The following is a 20,203-nucleotide window of genomic DNA, read 5'->3' as shown; positions in this document are numbered from 1 at the left end:
ACATTCCTTAACTTCTGTATTTAAATCAAATCTCCCAGCAGCTCCCGAGGTGGCATTGATTTACCTCCAGTGTGGTGAGTGCTGTGCACAAATGTACTGGGCTCCCCACCAAGTAACCCCTGGCTGCCCAGGGACCCTGACTCCATGGATAACCTTTCCTTCTCTGCTTCCCTGGGACTGCCATGACCTTTCCTTTCCTACAGGGAGGAGACAAAAAGGCAGATGCCTCCCCTCGGATCGAGCTGCTGGCTCATTCAGCAGATGTCTGGTTGTGTGCCACTGAGAAAATGTCACTGCCTGCCGCCAGCCCCAAGCAGGTGATTAATGCCAGACTGAGGATTTTTCTCAGCTACATTCGGGTCCTTCTGTTCGCTGCCGCTCGGTGCAATGACAACCTGGCCCTCTTGCCACTGGAGACAAGAGGAAAGCCTGGCACACGATGGGAGCAGGGACCTTCCAGGTCTCACACGGGCAGGATGAAGGTCTGAGCAGGAGCCTGGTGAATTGGAGATGAATGGATGGTTCATCTGGGGCAATTCCTGCAGCCATGGCTCCGGTGAGGGCTCATGGACACCACCCCTACTCTGTTTGCTTTGCCTCACCAGCTACAAATGGGTCATTAGAAAAATGGTGCTAATTATCTCTTCTTTCCCCCCAGAGCAGGTGTTTGAGCAAGTGCCATAGAGTTCCCAAACCATTCAGGATGGAGATGTGGCAGGATGCCAGTGGTGGCTGGAGCATCAAGGCAGGTGCAAGAAAGCCTTCGAGGAAGAAAAGTGCTCTTTGAGTGGTTTGATTTTTATCCTGTTAGAAGAGAGAAATGGAGAGGGAAAGGTGAGAGATGAGGGAGGAGTGAGCATGAGATAGTGGTGCCTTCTTGAACCAAAAGCTGTCACAGGAAGCCTTTGTGGGGTCCTAGGGAAGTCTTAGGCTTGTACAGACCCCCATAATAGGGTGATTGCCCAGACTCAAATAGGGATTTGTCCCTTCAGGGAGTTTCTTTTCAGCCTAAAAGGGTCAAACATGATAGTGTGATGTCTCCTGCTAAGAGCAAAGAGAATTCTTCCATCTCTTCAGAGGCTTTAAAAATCAGTGTTTGTTCTAAAATACAGTTTTTAAGCAAGCAAACAGAAGAACACAGTGCCCTGACAATCAGCCCAAGCACATTCTCAGCCTTTTTCCAAGTGCTGGGGGTGAAATAAGGAAAAAATCAGCACCTGACTTTCTCCCCTCCCTCTTCTCGACTCCTCAGTATCTTTGCTCCACATCCTCCCCATGCTCAGCCTGATTGCCTTCCCTGCCATGTGAGGGGCTGTTCCCTTCAATCTGGCAGTTCCTTTGTGCAAACTGAAGAGTTCTGGACTTGCTGGTGCTGCTGGTTTCTGCATTTTTAAATCTCGTGACTGAAATGAGAGAAAAGAAATTCAAGGCTTTGGTGAAGTTTCCAATCCTGTCACTTTCTGACCTTGAGCCAATCACATGAACTTCTAATGTCAATATTCCCATCTGTTAAGCCTCACAAATGCACTGTAAAGCAAAATTAATAAATTGTATTGGGATATCTACACTTACAGTCAGGAACATTTCTTCCATGAGTAATGCCATCGACTTGAGTGCATTCACATTGAGCAAAGAATAACTCATCCAACCTTTAATATTTGTGAAAAGCTTGGGGATTTTTGTGGAAGAAGCTGGAGAAAGAGAAAATCTCTGTGATCCAGGCTGCAAATATGCAGGAATTCATTCCCCATTAGTGTCAGAAAGGCAGGTAAGAGTCACTCTCTTGTTGTTGCTGACTTGCACACTGTCCTTGCTCAAAGGAGTTTTTAAGACTTTTCCTATGTCAGATTAAAACTCTGGAGGAGGGACAGGGAGGTGGTGGAATTGGGAAGCCCATGGAGAAGGGCTGTGCAACAGCACCTCTGAGATCTGATTTCTAACTCTGTTGGGCACCTGGAGCACCGGAGTCTCTGGCAGGCTTTAAAAGACCTTAAATCTCATGGCTGATAAATTAATCCTAAAAGTTCACGTCACAAGTGCTCCTTCATGGATACAAATCCCTCAGGACAACATCTCCTGTTAAAATGGTGTTCTGGAGCGCACAGGGGAAGTTTGGAGCAGAGTTGGAAGGTGGGGAAGTTACTTGGGTTATAGGATTTATATGGGTTATATGGGCTACAGGGGTTATACAGGCTGTAGAGGTTATTTGGGTTAGATGGGCTATGCAGGTTATAGGGGTTACATGAGTTATATGGATTATTTGGTTCATGTGGGTTATTTGTGTTATAAGGGTAACACAGACTACAGGGGTTATTTGGGTTATATGGGTTGTATGGGCTAAAGGGGTTATAGGGGCTATAGGGGATCTAGGGGGAGTTACATGGGTTATATGGATTATCTGGGTTATATGGGTTATACAGGTTGTTTGGGTTCTAAGGGTTATAGAGGCTATGAGGGTTATTTGGGTTACATGGGTTATATGGGTCTCTGCCTGCTGCATGAACTACAGGTCAATTTTGGCTCTGTTCAGAAGTACAGCTCAGGGTACTTCATCTCTTTGAATCACCTGGGCAATTTCCTTCCCAATCTCCCTGCTATTCCAAGTCTTCAGACCTGTATGTTTCCCCTCCAAGAAATGCATTGTCCCATTTCCATGCTGTGGGTCCAGAAGTAACAAAATGAGAAGTGACTTGATGTGCCCACTGTCCTGAGGTTTTGGGTTGTCACTGCTGCCCATGCTTTCTCCCTCAGAGAAATTCAGGAAACTCTTGTTGCTCTTTGCCTCAAAGTTAGCAAGCAGCTGGAAATGGCACAGGTTAGTTATACTTAAAAAGGAAAATTGTTTTCTTTTATTTACTCCATTTTCTTCTTAATTTGCCCAAGTGACCTTTTTTCCCCTTAATGTTGAAAAGGACAAAGAGAGCAGCTGATTGACCTGAATATTGAACCCAGGTGCTCACTCACACACAGTTCAGCTGACTTCTCTGGGATTTCAGCCTATTTGCTTTCACATAAGCAAAATTTTAAAACACACACACACACAAAAAAAAAAAAAAACAACCCTAAAAAAACCCAACCCCCAAAACAACAACAATAGCACTTTTCAGTTCTTTACCTTTTCTTTCTTTTGCACTTTCACCATATGGATGCCCCTGCAAGAGGGTGACACGCTGGTATTGACATTTTTCCTATGGATGACTAAACCTCCCTCCTTATCTGCAGAAATTCTTTCTTTTCCTTACCTCCTTTGGCCCTTCTCTATTTCTACAATGCTTTCCTTACATTGCTGCTCCCATGTGATGATGTTTCCCAGGGCAAAAACATGCAGCTGCTGTTAGAAAACAAGGGAGGAAATACAATATCTCTCCAAACAGCTTTACATTTCATCCAGCCCTTTGATGATCGCTGTGCATTGAACACGTATCCTACGCTGGGCTCCCCACAGCAGCCAACATCTTCTTTCATCTCAGAAGGGAGAATTCATTTGGATGTGAACAATTCCAGTTGCTCTTCCCAAAGCCTCTTGTTGTGTGTGCAATCCTCAGCAGTATTTTTTTTGCCACTGCATGGGCCACTTGCATCCTTCTCTGAGGTCTCTCTTAAATTAATTTCTCGTCACTTTCCCCAGACCTGAGTGACCTAGAAAGATGATGGGGGAGAGGGGAAATTTTGTTCCTTGAAGAAACGTTGCCCTTTTTCTGCTGCATCCTCAGGCTCTTAAAACATCTCGTTAACAATGCTTGTCCTGGGAGCAGTCCCCTGGAGCACCTCCCACTATTAACCTCTTTCCATGCAAGAATTGGACTTTTTATCCCAGCTCTTTGATTTTTATGCCATAGTTTGTTTTCAATCCATGAAAGAACTTTTACCTCTTACCTCAAGGTAACCCACTAAGCTTTCCTCAATAGCTCCTTGTGAGGGCTCATCTCAAAAAATCTTCTGAATACCTAAATAATTCACCTCAGCTTGTTCAGAGATAGCCACTATTTTTGTTAACGTTTTGAAATGCATTTAAATTAGCATCATGATTTACTGTGGCAGCCTCCACGCTGGTTCGTCCCAAGCATCTGGGGACATTGTAACTCTGTCTTCAATGGTTTTCCTCTTACCTTTTCTTCAATTGAAGCAAGGTTTGCCAGCCTGTAATTCCTTCACCCCCTTTTCCACCTTTATTTAAGGATGGATACAACACTGGCCACTTTTCAGCCCTCTGCCATGAGTTCTGATTGAAATGAAAAAAGTGACAGGTTTTGTGCTAATAGCTCTACTTCTCTGCTCTCTCATTCCTTCTGAAGCTGTGTCTGGTCCCAGTGACCTATAGAAAATTGATGGTCTCATCCAGGAGTCTTTGCATGTGTGAGCAGGTCCATTAACTTCCTCAGCCCCCCTCCAGCTTCAGAGAGCCCAGCTGCAGGAATGAGCCTCTGATCAGGGCTGCTCCCTCCATCTGTCACACTGAGCACGAGTGTTTCCATGCCATCTTATGCTTCATGAATTGTTGGGTAGGTTTTTTCCAGTTTTTCTCTCTTTCTTTGCCATTGTGTGCTGATGTTTGGCTTTTTTTACTGCGTTGTCTGTGCAAGAGTAGGTGAGCCAGTCCTTGCATGAACTGTGGGCTTCCAGCACACATCTTTATCCTTCATTATCTTGCAAGGAGAACTACGAAATGGAGACGTTTTGTTCCTCCCTATGGAGGTATGTATGGTTTAAAAAAATATATATTTTGCAGTTATGCCCGTTATGTTTCCTCCTAGGGACTGAGGATGGAGGGAATTCAGTGAACCAGAAAGCAAATGCGATTGCATCCTCAGAGTAAAATGGGAAAGGTATAAAAACACAGGAGAGTGAAAAGCTGTTTACGTTAAGCAGCATCAGGAGCACAGTAGTTCCTGGATATAAAATGTCACAGGTGGACCAAACACTAAGAGAAGTATTTTGAGAGTGAGTGGAATAACTCTTGGAATAAGGGAAAGGGGACAGGAATCCAGCTGTCTGTAAGTCGGTGTTTGATGTGTATCAGATCAGGGTTTTGTGTGCGATTGCCTGAGAAGACAAAAAGCTGGATTTGATGACACAACAGATTCCTTTTACCTTTTTGTCCCAGTTTTTCTGGGAGTTCAGGAAGGATGATGCCCTCAGTGGCAGCAGATTTGGACCATGGTTAAAGAAGTGCAACTGGCAGAGAGTGCCATGAACCCCTCTGATGTGAGAGTCACCTTCTGGGCTATGAGGTGTTCAACTGGACTGACTGATTAACCAAGGATGTGGATGATCCCCTCCAGCTCACACTTTAGGGTTGATGCAGACAACCCAAAACCTGTTTGTCAAGCCAAGTGCAAGGTCTGCAAGGTGGGGGCAGAAAGTCCCTGGAAACAACGCCAAGATAGACAGAGAGAAGAGAGAAAATGAGCAGCTGAAGGATGGCACCAGCAGAGAAGCATGAAAAGAATTTCCCCTCTTGCTGATCTCCTTCCTTTTGTCTTGACAGACTGTCAGGAGCTACTTTGCTCTCCTCTCCATTTTCTCACATGGCACCATCACAGTCAGCCCTTGACAAAGACTTTTTGGTGGCCATTTATTAATTTTGCTGTGGCCTTTAGTAATGTCATCTTGGCTCCAAAGCTTTCTTGAAATACAGTGCTGCAGACTTCCCCAAATGTCCCTGGCATGTTATATGGCACCCGGGTAATGCAAACTCTCTTAAAACAGAGACGAAGCAAACAGTGCTAATTTATGCCTTGCTTTTTATTCCCAACATAATTTTGATTTTAATGTCCCATCCTCACCACATCAATATCTTTTCACTACTGGCATGTGGAAACAAAAAGTAAATATTTCATTTTCCTTCCTTTTGCTGAGATGCTCACCCAGAGCTTCTGGGAGTATGCAAATGAGACTTGACTGAGGGATGCTGCTTGGGTGCTTTATGGGACATCAGGGCATGAGGATATTGCCCACGAGCATCAGTGTGAATGGAAAATTAGCTGCACTGGGAAGTGATGTATGATTTAATATAGCAAAGGATATTTACAGTAAAACAACAGCTCATGAGGACACATTGCAGAATTGCAGGCTCTGCCTGAAGGATCAGAAAGGTTTATTTATTTAAGATATAAAAATCAAGCTACCCTTCTGCTTTGTTCTGCTGGGTATTCTGAGCCGGGCAGTGGCCTGTCGCTTTAACTATGATGCATTAGCTCTGCCCACAAAACCCCTGCACACTTCTATCAAAATTCGGGATTTCTCATCATTCCAACTGTGGGTGGTGTCCAGAAATCCCACACAAGTGGCCACTGAACGTGAGCAAGGCATATTGCCTGGGAGGGGCATTGACTCTGGCCTGGCTGCAGCTGTACAGCTCCTGTGTGCAGCAATTTCTTTATCATCCTTTTGACAGGCTACCCATCTGACCTAGCCCCAGAAACTGAGACCAAATGCGTGGGGATTCTGAGACCCAGTCGAGAATTTTTCCATTATACTCTGCCTGTAAGGAGTCTTGAAGCAAAGCTTAGAAGCAGACCCAGGACTGGGCTTAGTCACCTGGAAATGACTTCTTCAAAAAACTTGCATCTGTCAGCCAAGATTATTTAAGTCAAAAAGAAAACCCCACTTCAGCTGAAACCTTGTGCCTGAGGGAATCTGTGGCACTCACACTCGAGTGGGATAAGGGCTTATGAAGAAGCTCTGGAGACTGTCTCTGAGGCTCAGCTTTCCTCCCAAGGAGATGGATTTGGCATTACTTTGGGGAATCAGTTCTTATTTTCCACCTCTGTATTATCCTAGTGTTAGGAAAAATGGGGCTGGGTCCAAGCTCCAGGTAGTGCTGCTGATGGTTTCACACGGAACCAAACCCTTCCTGCAGAACGAGGCTGTTAAACAAATATAACCTTGAGATTTGCATTTTTGAGAAAGAAGTGACTTTCACCAGTGGGCTCTTTTCTATCCCATCCCCATAAACCCACAGAATGCAGTGGCTTGGGTGTGCAGCCACCAGCCAGGGTGCTGGAGAGACTTGTGGGGGGGAGCCAGGATTGGGGCTGGTGGAGGAGCTCATGGGAACTGGGACTGAGCTCCCTCCCACTCCATCAGCTTTCCCATCAAGGTCTTGCCTTCCTCTCCCCTCATGCTTTATTCCAGATTTTAATGCTCGCCAGTGACGTGCACAGTAAAATAAAGGCTGAACGAGCTCGGTACTTGTCACAGACTGTTTGTGGGGCTCCAGCACTCGATTTGTCTCTGTACTTCCCGTGTATGATGGGTAATTTAGTAGCAGCACTCAGATACTGGGGTGATAGATGCCTTGTAAATACAGCAGGTAGATTAAGTTATTAGTGTAACAGTGAAAAACATTCCCAGATGGGGAAGGCACTGAAGCTTTACCCCTCATGGAGGATGTCAGCGAATGTTCAGCAACCCCTTAAAACAAACGTCCAGGCTTATAACCAAGACCAAACAACCTTTGCATCAACTGCACAGCAAGGGAAGGAAGGGAGCCCATATTTTCCTGACTTTTGCCACTCCTGGACTGGCTGTGTCTGATCCCATCTGATATAATATCATCCCATCCCCAGAGCTGCCATCACCCCCTGGCAGGTCCCACAGAGGGACAAGGCCAGCAAAAAAAGAAGCAGTTGGGGGGATCTCAGTGTCCCCATGTCTCACAGAGAGGGCAGTGAGAAAAATCTCTCTGCTCAAGCAACCGCAGTCTTGGGAGTGAAGGAGAAGGAGATGTAAAATAAGCCTGGCCCGGGTTTGAAGCTGTGGGCTGGAACTGCCTCCGTGCAGCAGCTTTGCTGTGTGAAGTGTGCATCCCTGCGGTGCTTTTCAGCTCTGTCAGTGCAGCACCAGTGAGACTGAGCACGGGGAGGATGCTGAACCTGCCACTCACTGCAGGGGTGACCCCTGCTCAGCAAAGGGGTGGTTTTCCATGATCCCACCCCAGGGAAAGCATCAGCTTCACTCCACAAGAAAAAAGAAAGACACCAGAGGCTGCCAGCAAAGAAATCTGAGTTCTGTGTCCGAGCATCCATCCACTCTGGAGCTCGCACAGTGGGATTTCTGCTGGGGTAATGCCCCATTTCAAGCTCTTGGGGCTGGGGAGGAAGAGGCACATGGGGCACGTGTGGCAAAGAAGAGCCCTGCCCATGTCACAGCACTGCAGTGTCCTCCCTCTGGAGCCCACAGCAGGAGCTCGTGGTCCCGGGGAAGGACCTCATCAGCAGGAGCAGGGCTGCAAAGCCTCAGTGGTGCCGATGGAAAAAGGCACCACAGGGGAGGCAGTCTCACAGCTCCCTAATAGTGAGGAACTGCTTTGTGTCCTCGAATGAATGAATCTCTTTGAACATTCTGGGGAGGGTTGGCTGCTGAAGAGCTTCTGTTCTCACAAATCTCCGTTTCTTATCTGAATCTTGCTTGCTCACATCCTTAGCACTCAGTTCCACGTGTTTTTGTATAAATGCAAATCAAAAAAGTTTTAAATTTACCTCCTTTCTGTTTCATTGATGATACTCTTCTGTTCACTACTAATTCAGAGGCACTTCTGGTTGGAGTTGAAGCATAGGAAAGCTCTGATTCCCTTGAAAAATAATAAATATTTCCAGGATGTGTTCATATTGGCCTTTTCATTGCACAAAAGAAAGGGGGAGGCAGCAGAGATGTCAGACAATAATCTCTCTTCAGCATGAAAGCTGAATGGGAAGCTACTATTCCTGTTTGCTTACAATATATGCTGCTCTTTCATGTAGCTCCTTTAATCAGATTTTGTGATCAAATTCTGGCCTGTTTTGTATAATTCACGGGCTGGTTTTACACGTGCTTTGCAAAGAGAAAATGTCAAATGCTTGTACTTGCAAAGCAGCTGCTGGAGATGTGCTGCCTGTGAGCAGGGCAGGGCAGGGCAGCAGGCAGGGCTGGGGGCAGGGGGGTCTCGGTGTGGCCACAACAGCACCATGTGGATGGGGAAAGGGGAGATATTGAGTGGAACAAGCGGAGCAAAAAGTCACCTTCAGAGCTGCCTGTGGGAGAAACTTGGACTCAGCAGCAGCATCTTGTGGAGCTTCCCGGCAGCTTCTGGCTGCTCCTTCCCACTGATGGGATGGCTCCGGCTGTCTCTGGGCTGAGCAGAGTCAGACCTGGGTGTCTGTCAAGAAGAGCAGCCGCCTGGATGTTTTCACACTCCTGCCGTGTGGGGGCTAAATGTGAGCAAACACACCAAATAGAACAGCCCGGGGCGGGGCTGTGAACTGCGGGGTTATGGGGTGGGAGGTTACAGCGAGGCCAGAGGATGAACTTGACCGGGGAGCGAAACGAGATGTGCACAAACACGGCTTCATTTAGCAACTGATATCAACGGGGGGCTCCAAAATTTGGGAGAGAATCAGCACAGCTGAAATCACATCAAGACAGTGCCTCACATGGTGGGGAACTTCTGTCAGAGTGCAAAGTGCTCAGAGTGACCCTACATCAGCCCTTTGCCAGGCTGGGCTTCCCAGGATCTTACAGAGCCTGCCCAGGATGTAAAAACAAAAAAAGAAGGCTGAAATTTGCCAGAAACAGACGAGGAAGAACACAGGTACTCTACCAAATGACCAGGAGAGTTTTCCAGGCAAATTTTTGTTGGTGAACAAAGACTCCTTGGAACTAAATCAACGTGAGTCTTCAGGGCATTGCTGTGCATGGCAGGAGTTATGAGGAATGTATATCTAATATATTCCTCGTGCATATTAAAAGTAAGAGCTTGCACCAGTAATGAGCAAGAAGAGAAGAAAAAAGGAAAAAAAAGAGAAAGGAGGACTCAGTTGTGCAGAGCAATGAAGGAGAAATGTATCGGGCTCAGATCTTCACAAAATATGAAGGCATCTCTTCCCATCCCAGGCATCCTGGTCCTGATTCTGATCTTTTGTGTATCTTTTACACCTGGGTATCCAACTGGAAAGCGAAATAAACTGAAACCACAATTGGACCAATGGATAGGGGGGAAAAAGGTCTTATGGTCTGCCTAAATCCCCAACATTCCCATAAGGGGAATTTTTTATTTCTCATAGGAAGGATAGAGAGGCTGGAATGAGCTGTCTGGGGTGGAGTAGGGGATGTGCCTTGCAGGACAACCATGAGTGGGTTTGCCAAACATCAGAAGTGACACAAGAGTGACTTGTCCCAAGGGATAGGGACAGAACAAACTCCAGCAGCTTGTTCCTACCCTGTGACACTGGGACTACAGAAGAAATATTATTGGATTTGGTTGGGTTTTGGAGTTGTTTTACTTGACCAATAATTTCCTGACATTCACTCAAAGTAAAACACCAGTAATCCCTCTACAGCATTAGAAATTTACCAAACTGAAGAATTTCCTTTCAAAAAACATCCTAAAGTAGGACACACATAGCAGTTTATGAGGATGAGAAAAGCCATCCAGGGAGCCAGTGCAGGGAAGCTGCTCCTGTGGCTGATGCCAACTGGGCTGGGACAGTGCTGGATTTTATTTGTATTGTTCTGCCATAGACATCTTGTTTGCTTTTGAACAAGCCTGCTTGCACTATGAGTAAAATGTAAGCAGCATTACTTTCTGGGTTGGATATAATGCCTAAAACCTTTCTGAAGACTGCCAGGGACTCACATGCTGTAAAATGAGGGTTCATATAAAGAGAAAGATAGAGAAATTCAGATATAAGACTCTGTAAGCATTTTTACATGGAGAAAACCTATTCCTAGCCTGATTGTCTGCCTTCAAACAGATGCTAAGTAAAATGGTTTATTTAGGATGATTGATTATAGGAACCTCACTCATACATCCCAAACATATTCTACAATCACATCTTCTTTTCATTTGCAAGGGCTGAAAAGAATTTTCATATCTCTTCTACCCCTTGTGATTTATCATTTCTGAGGCTAAGCCTGTTATCAACATGGGTTCACTGCAGAGCTCCCAGAAGCCACACACATTAGCATGTCTTATTAAACCCAGGCTCTGGTTGGAGCTGCAGGAATAGCAACGCTCTTTCTAAAGAAAAAGAAATAATAAAGGATCGAATTCTGCATTTATTAGTTCTTCTCCTGTCAAAGATCTCTTTAGATGTTGACAGGGCTTTCTGCTGCGCTGTCAAGGGCCACATGGAACAATTTAGGTGGTATTGATCTCATCAGATTTAGTCCCTATAAAAGTTAGAGACTTATTCTGAGACAGTTCCACTCTGTCTGTAGCAAGTGGAGAGGGCTGTGTTTCATCCCACTCGATGGCAGTGTTTAAGATGGATCAGAAGGGTTGTCCCAGAAGTGTCCATTCTTGCAGCTGCTTTTACAGGAGTCCAGCTGCTCAGCCTGGCTTTGAGCTGACCAGGTTTTAGACAGCTAATGTCAAATATGATTAAATTCATCCTTAGAGCTTGACTCAGAGCCCACTGGAATAAACAGGAAATTTTCTGTTGACCCCAGTGAGCCCTGGGCCAGGTTTTGATACCATGAAAAGAGAGAAATCCAGAACCTTGTCTCTCATTGGATCGGGGTGTCAAGATATTTTTCTTCTTTTATACCTGTTTGTCCACTGCCTTTGGAATGATGACAAAAAGACCCAATAACCTGAATGGGAGACTTGTCTGAGGAAGAGCAGCAGGAGTGGGCCCAAAGAGCCCCATTTCTAAATTAATACAAGGTTAAATGACAACTTGCTCTGAACCCCATCAAAAGCAACAGAAAGATTCCCAATGGGAGTTAGTTCAGATTTTCTGTTAGGCAACAGAGATGTTCATTTTACCTTTGCAGATGAATCATGGCTCCTGTGGGTTTGATTTTACAAACTTCCTACAGAGATCAAAACCAACGTGACTGAAATGTGCCCTCTGCATGACACCACGTCACTGTGCCCCAGTGGGATGCAGATTCCTGTTCATTACAGGGGTCCTTCTTCCAATCCATCCCTAAAAAGAGCTTCAAATGAGGTGATGATAAGAGGTGTTCCTGCTGTCACTTGTACCATCAGAATTGAGTGCCAGGTTCCAATTCCCTTGGTGCCACGGGAGTGGGCAGGCTTCAAAGTCCTCTGGGAGTTGATGTGAACTTACAGGAGCATTGATGCTCACCTTGGTCCCTATTTTATTTTCATTTTTCTTCCTGAGACAGGCAAATTACAAGCTAGCACAGTCTCCTAGCTGCAGGTCCAGGGAAGGAATTGGTACCAGGAGATGCTAAATGTCTGAATATTTGTGGTGACTCCCTTTGAACAGCAGCCAGGGTTGCTCTGTTGGCCAATAGCACCCAATTATCTCTTGGGATCAGGATGTGTTTGCTGCCTGGAAGTCAACCCACTTTAGGAAAGACCAAGGATTTCTAGATAGTGGAAAAGAAGCCAGTCATATGTCTCAGAATCAACCTGATCTGGTAAGCCTGACTTCACACCAACCAGAAATCCATGGTCTCCAAAGTGACCTGTCCCTTGCCAGTAATGCCTATCAAGAGGAGGGGGGCTGTGGCAGGAAATCAAAGCAGAGGTGGAAGGGATGTGCCTCAGCTGACACCACTGTGAGGGGAGGGAAGGAGAAAATGGTGGAACAAAAGGCTGTCCTCCCATGCAGGGAGGCACCATTGCTCCATCACTTTTGAAGCTTAGGATGACTGATGCAGAAAATATTTATCACTGTCATGACAAGGAAGAAGATGAAGGCTGGGATAGATCCCAGATTATTCACCTGCCCTTTCCCGAACAGAAAATCCCTCCAGATGATGGAGCCAGGTGTGTGGCAGAAACTGATCACTCCCTGGACTTACACTGCTCCTCCCTCTCTCAGAACTGGGGGTCCTGGTGCTTTGCTGAAGTCGGAGCTCTGACTGCACAAAGGGTGGTGACTTCTATTCCACAGTGACTCAGGGATGTGAATGTCAGGATGCTGCTGTCTTCCAGGTAAGTGAACTCCAGACTCACCACACGCACTCCAGATGCCACAATTCTCTGGTTGCTCAAATCCCTGCAGAGCAGCGCACACTCTGAGCAATCCTCCAGCTTCCTGCTCAGCCAGAGAGCACAGGGAGCTCAAAAACTGAACCAGGCAGGGCACTTGCCAAGGTGAACAAGCCTGGCTGTCACTGGTTTCTAACTCTTTCACTGGCCAAGGGCAGTAAGAGGAGCATTTTTGTATGGCAGCTCCTTCCCCCTGTGTAAATGGGAGCGTTCACAGCTGCCAAAGATCCCACAGCTGATCAGAGCTTGGGAGCTGCTGACGCACTTTGTTATTGTAATTTCTTGTTCATTGTTTCCCGTGGAGCACAACCACGCTGCCCGCCTGTGGCAGCGAGCAGGTGAAATGAGGCATCAAGGTGAGAGAGAACAGAACATCTACGAAAAAAAAATCCCACCAGCTGAAAACACATTAGTGCTTCTATTTTCCCTCCTTTCCCATACTCTCTATTCATTCCCATCTTCCCCCTGCCGCTGCCTGGGCCTTCTGCAAATGTGATGTGAATAGCAAACAGCCCCACAGGCAGCTCTGCTATTTTGTATATGACTGGTAAGAGGCCCCAGAATATCCTCCACAACCAAGAGAAACCACCTCCATGTCAGAAATTCAGGTCCTGTGTTAGAAACCAGGAAAATATTGGCAACTGAAAAATAAGGATTTAAAAAGCTGGTCTTCCTATGGACTTGCATCTTGGGTATGCCAGTCAGTGGGGAGCCTCTGATGCCTGCCTAGAGTAGCAATTACTCCTATCCCTCAGCGACCAAATTTTTTCCTATCCCTCCTCTATCCAGCTGCTGCTTTGCCACACAACAGCTGGGAATATATGTGTGCTTACTCTACCCTTCCATCCAAATGGGTGAAATTTGGTGCTGAGGCAAAGAAACAGAGAAATGGGAAGATTAGGACACAGATGATTAATCTTACATTTCAAAGAATGCACCTCAGCCCTGAATCTGTTTCTATCCCACAACACTGCTGTAGGGCAAGAGATGACTGAAAAGTGGTTCTGATAATACCCAGTTTGCACATGGGAATGTCTGGAGAAAGATCGAGGGGATGCTTCAGCCTTGCCCATGTATCAGGGGAAGGCTGAGCTTTCTTTTGACCCTTCAGTCCTCTCCTGTGACAAGGTGAAATCACAGGTCTGGGCTGTTTCTGTAGGACTGGGAGTAGTGTTGTCCTCCTGCTGGGAATGAAGGTCACCCAGCTACTCCTGACAATAAACCTGTTCCAAGGGAGCCCTTGAGGGATGAAATTGCCTGTAACTTCCCTGTCTTCCTGCCTCACAACCATTGCCTGAGATACTGGGAGAGGAGGAGGAGGAGGAGAGTGAGGGAGAAGAAGGGGCAGGCACATCAAAAGTTTAATCCTCCACAAAAAGTTCAAATGCAAAATCTAAAGGTGTCTCACAAACAAAATAAAGCTCCCTGAAGCATTTGTTTAATGTTTATCCAGTTCTGAATCTTTTTCTTGGCAAACAGTCTGGCTTCCCTGGGAAGTGAAAGGGCTGGGACTGCCTGCCAAGTATTTGAAGGCTTCAGAACAGCACATGGGAGATTGTATCACCAGGATGGATGTGAGGCAGAAGCCCATTCCCCGCACCCCGAGTCACAGGTGAGGAATGTTCATGTTCAACTAATGCACAGCGATGGTATCAGGGAACACTTTCATGTGGGTGCATCTTGCATCTGTTCCTTTCTTGAAAGAAAAGCAACCTGGCAACTGTCTGGAGCATCACTGCTGCTTGCCCCTTGCCATCTGTCTTCATTACTATATTTTTATTATTATTATTGTTGCTGTTGTTATTATTACTGGTTTTTTTATTATTTCTGTGCAAAGTTGCCACTAAATTGCTGGCTCTGAGATTTGAAGCCCTTGTTTTTTTGAATGACAAAGCCTTTGTGGATCTGAGCCAAGAGCTGGCAACTGGGATTTATATAATGGATGAAGTTCTTTTGCACTTTTCTAAGCGACAGAGGGACATTGAACATTTGGATTTGAGGACATAAATATGTAAAAAAAAATCATGTGCATACCTACATTCTATAGATATATGTACCACTTTATAATATATATGAAGGGCTGATCTTACTGGTTTTCATATGGCTGTAGACAATGCTCTCTTTTTTTTTTAAGAGAATAAACTTTTTTTAAAAGGAACAGAAAGCAAATAAAGGAAAACAGAAAGCAAATAAAGGAAAACAGCTATCTTGGTTTGGAAGACAGGTGTCTGCCAAGGAATGCAAGAACCTCCCTTGGAATGGAAAATATGACCCCCCTTCCCTCCGAATTATTATAACTTTGAAACTAAGGGGCTTTCAGGCAAAGATATGAGAAAAGGAATAAGAATTCTTTACTAGTGTGTATATATATATATATATATATATATATAACAAGACAAACAAAGACAGAACCCCACAGCGGTGGTGAATTCTTCCCACAGCCACTGCAGCCTCCTTCCCCTCGAATGCCAAGAGCAGGGAGGAGCTAGCAGCTGCCCCAGCCCCGTTTTTCCCAGTCCAGGTCTCGCAGTATCTCTGCCCCTCCGAGAGAAACCCTCAGATAAGAGGAGTGCAGCCAAGTGCTATTCTCCTCTGAGCTTGGCAACTTCTTCTGTCTCTCCTAAGTACCAGGTCGTTATTGTCTCTTACCAACAGAAATGGGAGAAAATTCCCTGAGAGAAAGAAACAAAAGGAGAACTCCTAAACCCCAACAATAGCCCTCTCATTTTACTTATGGCTGGTTTAGAAGCAGTTATAAGTAACAATCCTCTCAGGTCAGGATCTTTTGCACTTGAATGTCTGAAGGAAAATTAATTTCTGCAAGAAAATACACCAAAAGAATGGAACAGAAGAGAAAGGGGACAGATAGGCCAAACCATCAGGGTAAGCTGGGGCTGGCTGTCATTTTATCTTTGTCTCCAAGAATAAGCAATGTTTCTGGGATCACTGTTCCCCTTTTCAGCCTCATGTCTGTTACTCTTATATTTTCCAAGACTGAGAGTCCTTGCCTCAGGCCACCAGTGTTAAAAAGATCCGGACACTGTCTCCTGTCCTTGTTGTCTCGCAGGTCTTGGCTGTTTTTCCCCCACTCTGGCACTGTCATCTGTGACAAAAAGGCACCTGGGACATCACCAAGTGTTGGGGCAGGCAGTAGGATGTCCACATTTTTAGAAGCATTTCCCGCTTCCCTCGAAAGCTGCCTGCTTTCCCTGCTGGTGCAGTTGCAAACCCCATCAGCTTCTGAAACGGGCTGTGAACCCTTTGCTCAAAGCCCTCAGAGAGTCCCTCAAACAGAGAGAAACCCCATTAGCAGCGGAAAGCCCCTTTCCCCTCCCTCCTCCTTTTCCCCCTCTCCAGAGCTCCTAATTAGGTCGTTAATTCCTAAATCAGGCACACCAAAGCTGCTGCCACAGCAATGTGTCCCTGCCATGAGGGAAAAGTGGGCTCAGCCAGGAAAGCCAGGACCTGCTCCCTGCCCAGCTGCTCTGAGTGTTGGTATAACAGCTCTCTGGTGAAGATCCTGCCTGGGGAATGGAAATGGTGTGTTTGCCACTTGTTGAGGAAATTTTTCTTCATGAGCCACCTGCGTTTAGATGTGCATGTGTATATTTGGTCCTGCTTTCCTCTGGCTTTCCTCCCCTTGCTAACTTGCATGTGGCAATTATTCCAAGCAAGCCTGTGGAGCTGAGCCCAGGCCCCTGATTGGAGATCTGGAGCTGATAGCCCTCTTCTTGGCACTCAACCATTTCCTTTGACTTCAAAGCAAGAAACAAAAGATGTTTCAAGGACTTCTATGGAAAATCACCATTAGATATGATGAGGCTTAGGGCCGTTTCCATAGCGATGCAGCCTTTTTACATTGTGATCATTGCTGCAAAATGGAAATGTTCTTTTGTCTCTGAAAGTCTTTTCACTTATTTATATATGTGTGTGTGCGTGTGTGTTTCTTTCAGCAAGAAAAAAATAAGAAAAGGAATTATATCTCCTGGCAGGTTCCCTAAACTAAGTCACCTTCTCACCCTGTGAGGTTTTTGTTAATCCTTTAAACTCTTGCATCAAAAAAAAAGCCTTTGTCATAAAGGTTTGATTTAAGTGAATATTAGTATTTAGGCCATCAGATTAACATCTTTTTAGCAGAGGGTACTAACATCTCATTCTGCCAGAGGACTGGAAACGTAATGAACAGAAGGTGATCTGGTGACCCAAAAGAACAGATCAAGCTTCTCCCTGTGACTGTTCCTATCACCTCTTTATCCTACTGTGTTCAATATCTTCATATCTGTTACTTCATCCTGTTACTTTGCCACCACTGATCAGAGTTCACCTGAAAATCAATGATGCAATCAGAACACTGGGCTCCCCCAAAACTGTGCCACTTTCCTGGAGACGAAACACTTCTGCCTTCATTGGACATGGACGTGGCTGTTTGGGAACACTGGAAATGGACTCTAAACTTCAGAGGAACATACCTGAATTTTTCCTTTCTGCTGACCAAATTATTTTTGAGCGAGGTAAGAGGAGAGCTGGGGGAAAGTGGCAAGTACAGGGTCGAGGATGAAGGGTCTGCAGTTCCTGATGTTACTCTGCTTCCAGTTTATGTCCCTGACTAGAAATGTCAGGACCAAATGCCACATCTGGCGCAGCATTTGTATGCACTGCTCCACCTCATCTGGCCCATTCCAAACCTTGCCCAGGTTATTCCTGACAGCTGGGATAATGGGAGCTGGGCTGAGCCAGCTCTGTCATGCCAGGGATCCTTCTGTCCTCTGTCCCTGTGCCTGCCTTGTTGTAGGTGGCTAGGTCCTGGCACAGCTCTGAATGGTGTGTAATGAATCCCCAAATCCACCCCAGGGCCTTTTCTCACTCCCAGCATCACTCTCTTGGTCCTCACCACCCTCAGATGTCCCCATGCTTTCCACTCATGATGATGACTGAGGGATCTGCCCATAAAAGCTGCGGATTAGCTCCTGCCGCTTCCCCATTTGTTGTTTTATTGTCATTTCACTGCCAGTTAAACGGAGTTTTCTTCCCTTCTCTCCTCACGCTCCTTTTGCTTGCATAAAACATGATGCTGTATTGTGAACAATGCAGGAATACATTACATAAATTTCCCTTTGATATCCAGCGTGTTTCCTGCTGTAATGGAATCAGAACAGAGCAGCCTCTCCCCCCCCGACATGTCAGATAACTCTCTATCCACTCTCCATTAGGACAAATGTCTGCAAGCCTTTGAAGAGCTAAAACACCATAAAGCAAAAAGAAAATGTTAAGGGTGCTCCAGTGGGTATCACTGGAAATAATTGGCTTGAATTAAGCGAAGGGAAAATTTAGGCCAACTAACGGGAATAAAAAAGCGAAGTCTGTTAGGCTGAGAAGTTGTCTCCGAAGCTGTTAGCCTGGGGAATAGTCTCAAAGGAAGATGGTGCAAATTTTAAAGAGCAAAATCTATGATTTAGGGAGACAGTCTGTAAAGCCAGTTGGTGAAAAATGTATGGCATTGAGTCATTCTAAGCTAGACTGAAATGAAGCACTTCAGACCATAATGCAGCAAAGAACACTTTTTTAGGCTGTGTGGGAGATGCTGACTTGCTGAAACTTTCCTGTGCTGGCTTCTTGTGCCTTGATCCCTCAGGGTCTTGCTCCATGTGCACTTACTCACAGAACCATGGAATGGTTTGGTTTAGAGGAGACCTTAAAGATCATCTTGTTCCAACCTCCTGCCACCTTCCACCTTCCACTAGAGCAGGTTGCTCAGTGTTCCATCCAGCCTGGCCTTGAACACTGCCAGGAACGGGACATCCACAACTTCTCTGTGCCTCACCACCCTCACAGCAGAAATATTTCTCCTAATATCCAGTGCAGTGTCTCTGCACACCAGCTGCAGCCCAGGTATTCCAAAACAGGCCACAAATCCTGCTTGTAACACCAGGTGAACTGGGGGAAATGAGATACGTCACTGTCTCCCTGGAGTGGCTGCTTATTCCCTCTTGGAAAGCACACCCCCTGTCAAGTTGTTTGTTTCAGGCAGGAACCTGAAGGCAGAATTCTGCTCTTTCACTTATGTTCCTTTAACGCTCTCTCCCACGCTGCTCTGGGCTGTGGCATAAAACAGCCTGTTAGATGTCACTGAGATGTGCCTGAGCAGGTTGGCATCCTACATGGTCTAATCCACGCAGATTCAATGAGAGACTGGGAGAAAAGCACTCAAGTGCCACCCACACTTTCTGATGCTGACTAGCAACCGAGGCTGGAAACGCTACAGATACCTTGAGAGAGTGATGGGAGCAAGATGCCTTCTTTCATTTAAAGGCTTCTGCTTTGTTTCTTCTTGCTGCTGATTTTTGATACAGCACTAGATCATTTTCTTACGTTAAAATGTTTTTTTTTTCTCATAAGAAATTAGAAAAGTAATTCTTCTCCTCGGACTATTAGACTTCCTGACATGATGTCCACAAATCCTCATCTCCATCTGGTGCAGTTCCAGTTCACAGTTCTTACTTCCATATCTTTGTCCTTTGTTGCCTTATGTTTATCTTAGATCTCTCATTCTGAAGACAATTCCTAAATCACGGCTGCAGACTGAGGCTGGAAAATGCAAGGCAGGCTGGGGCCGTTCAGGATCGTGCATCGCTCCTGACTTGGAGCGAGCTGATGGGATGTAGCTCTCAATTCGACATTTCTCTCTAATTGTGTGAAGTCCATTATTTTATTCCCAGCTATTCATACAAGTGAATTACATCCAAGCTTTGCTTCCTGGGACTCTTGTATCTGGACATTCTGGCCAGTAACTGCATTCATTCATCTCCAGTGTCATGCATCTAAAACTATTAGTACACATGCTCTTTCAAAACTCTCTTGCTCTGGGACTCCCTGTCCCCTTTGCCATCATCAGCACTCAAAAATTCTTCCAGTTTACTGCTTTCATCCTCCCTCCTGGGCTCGTGCTGATCAGATCTTGTCAATGACATGCTAAGTTGTTTTCCTGACAGTGATGCATTATGCTGGACTCCATCAGCCAGGCAACCTTTGGGACCAGTCCTGGGAGTCAGGCAGCCAGACAGCTCAACTTGTCTCCATCAATCAGTAAGTGAGACTTTATGGGCCAGAATGAGGGCTACAGGTGTAGGCCACTGTCACAGTTTTAAATAAACACGATCAGTTTGCTGAGTGCTAAGCAACTCTTTCTGAGAGCATGTTGGTAAATGTGTTTATAAAGCATAAGAGTCCAATCCATCAGCCCTCAAAGAGCCTAAT

Source organism: Aphelocoma coerulescens, chromosome 17, assembly GCF_041296385.1.
Source record: "Aphelocoma coerulescens isolate FSJ_1873_10779 chromosome 17, UR_Acoe_1.0, whole genome shotgun sequence".
NCBI lineage: Eukaryota > Metazoa > Chordata > Aves > Passeriformes > Corvidae > Aphelocoma > Aphelocoma coerulescens.
Note: the sequence above shows the minus strand (reverse complement) of the source record.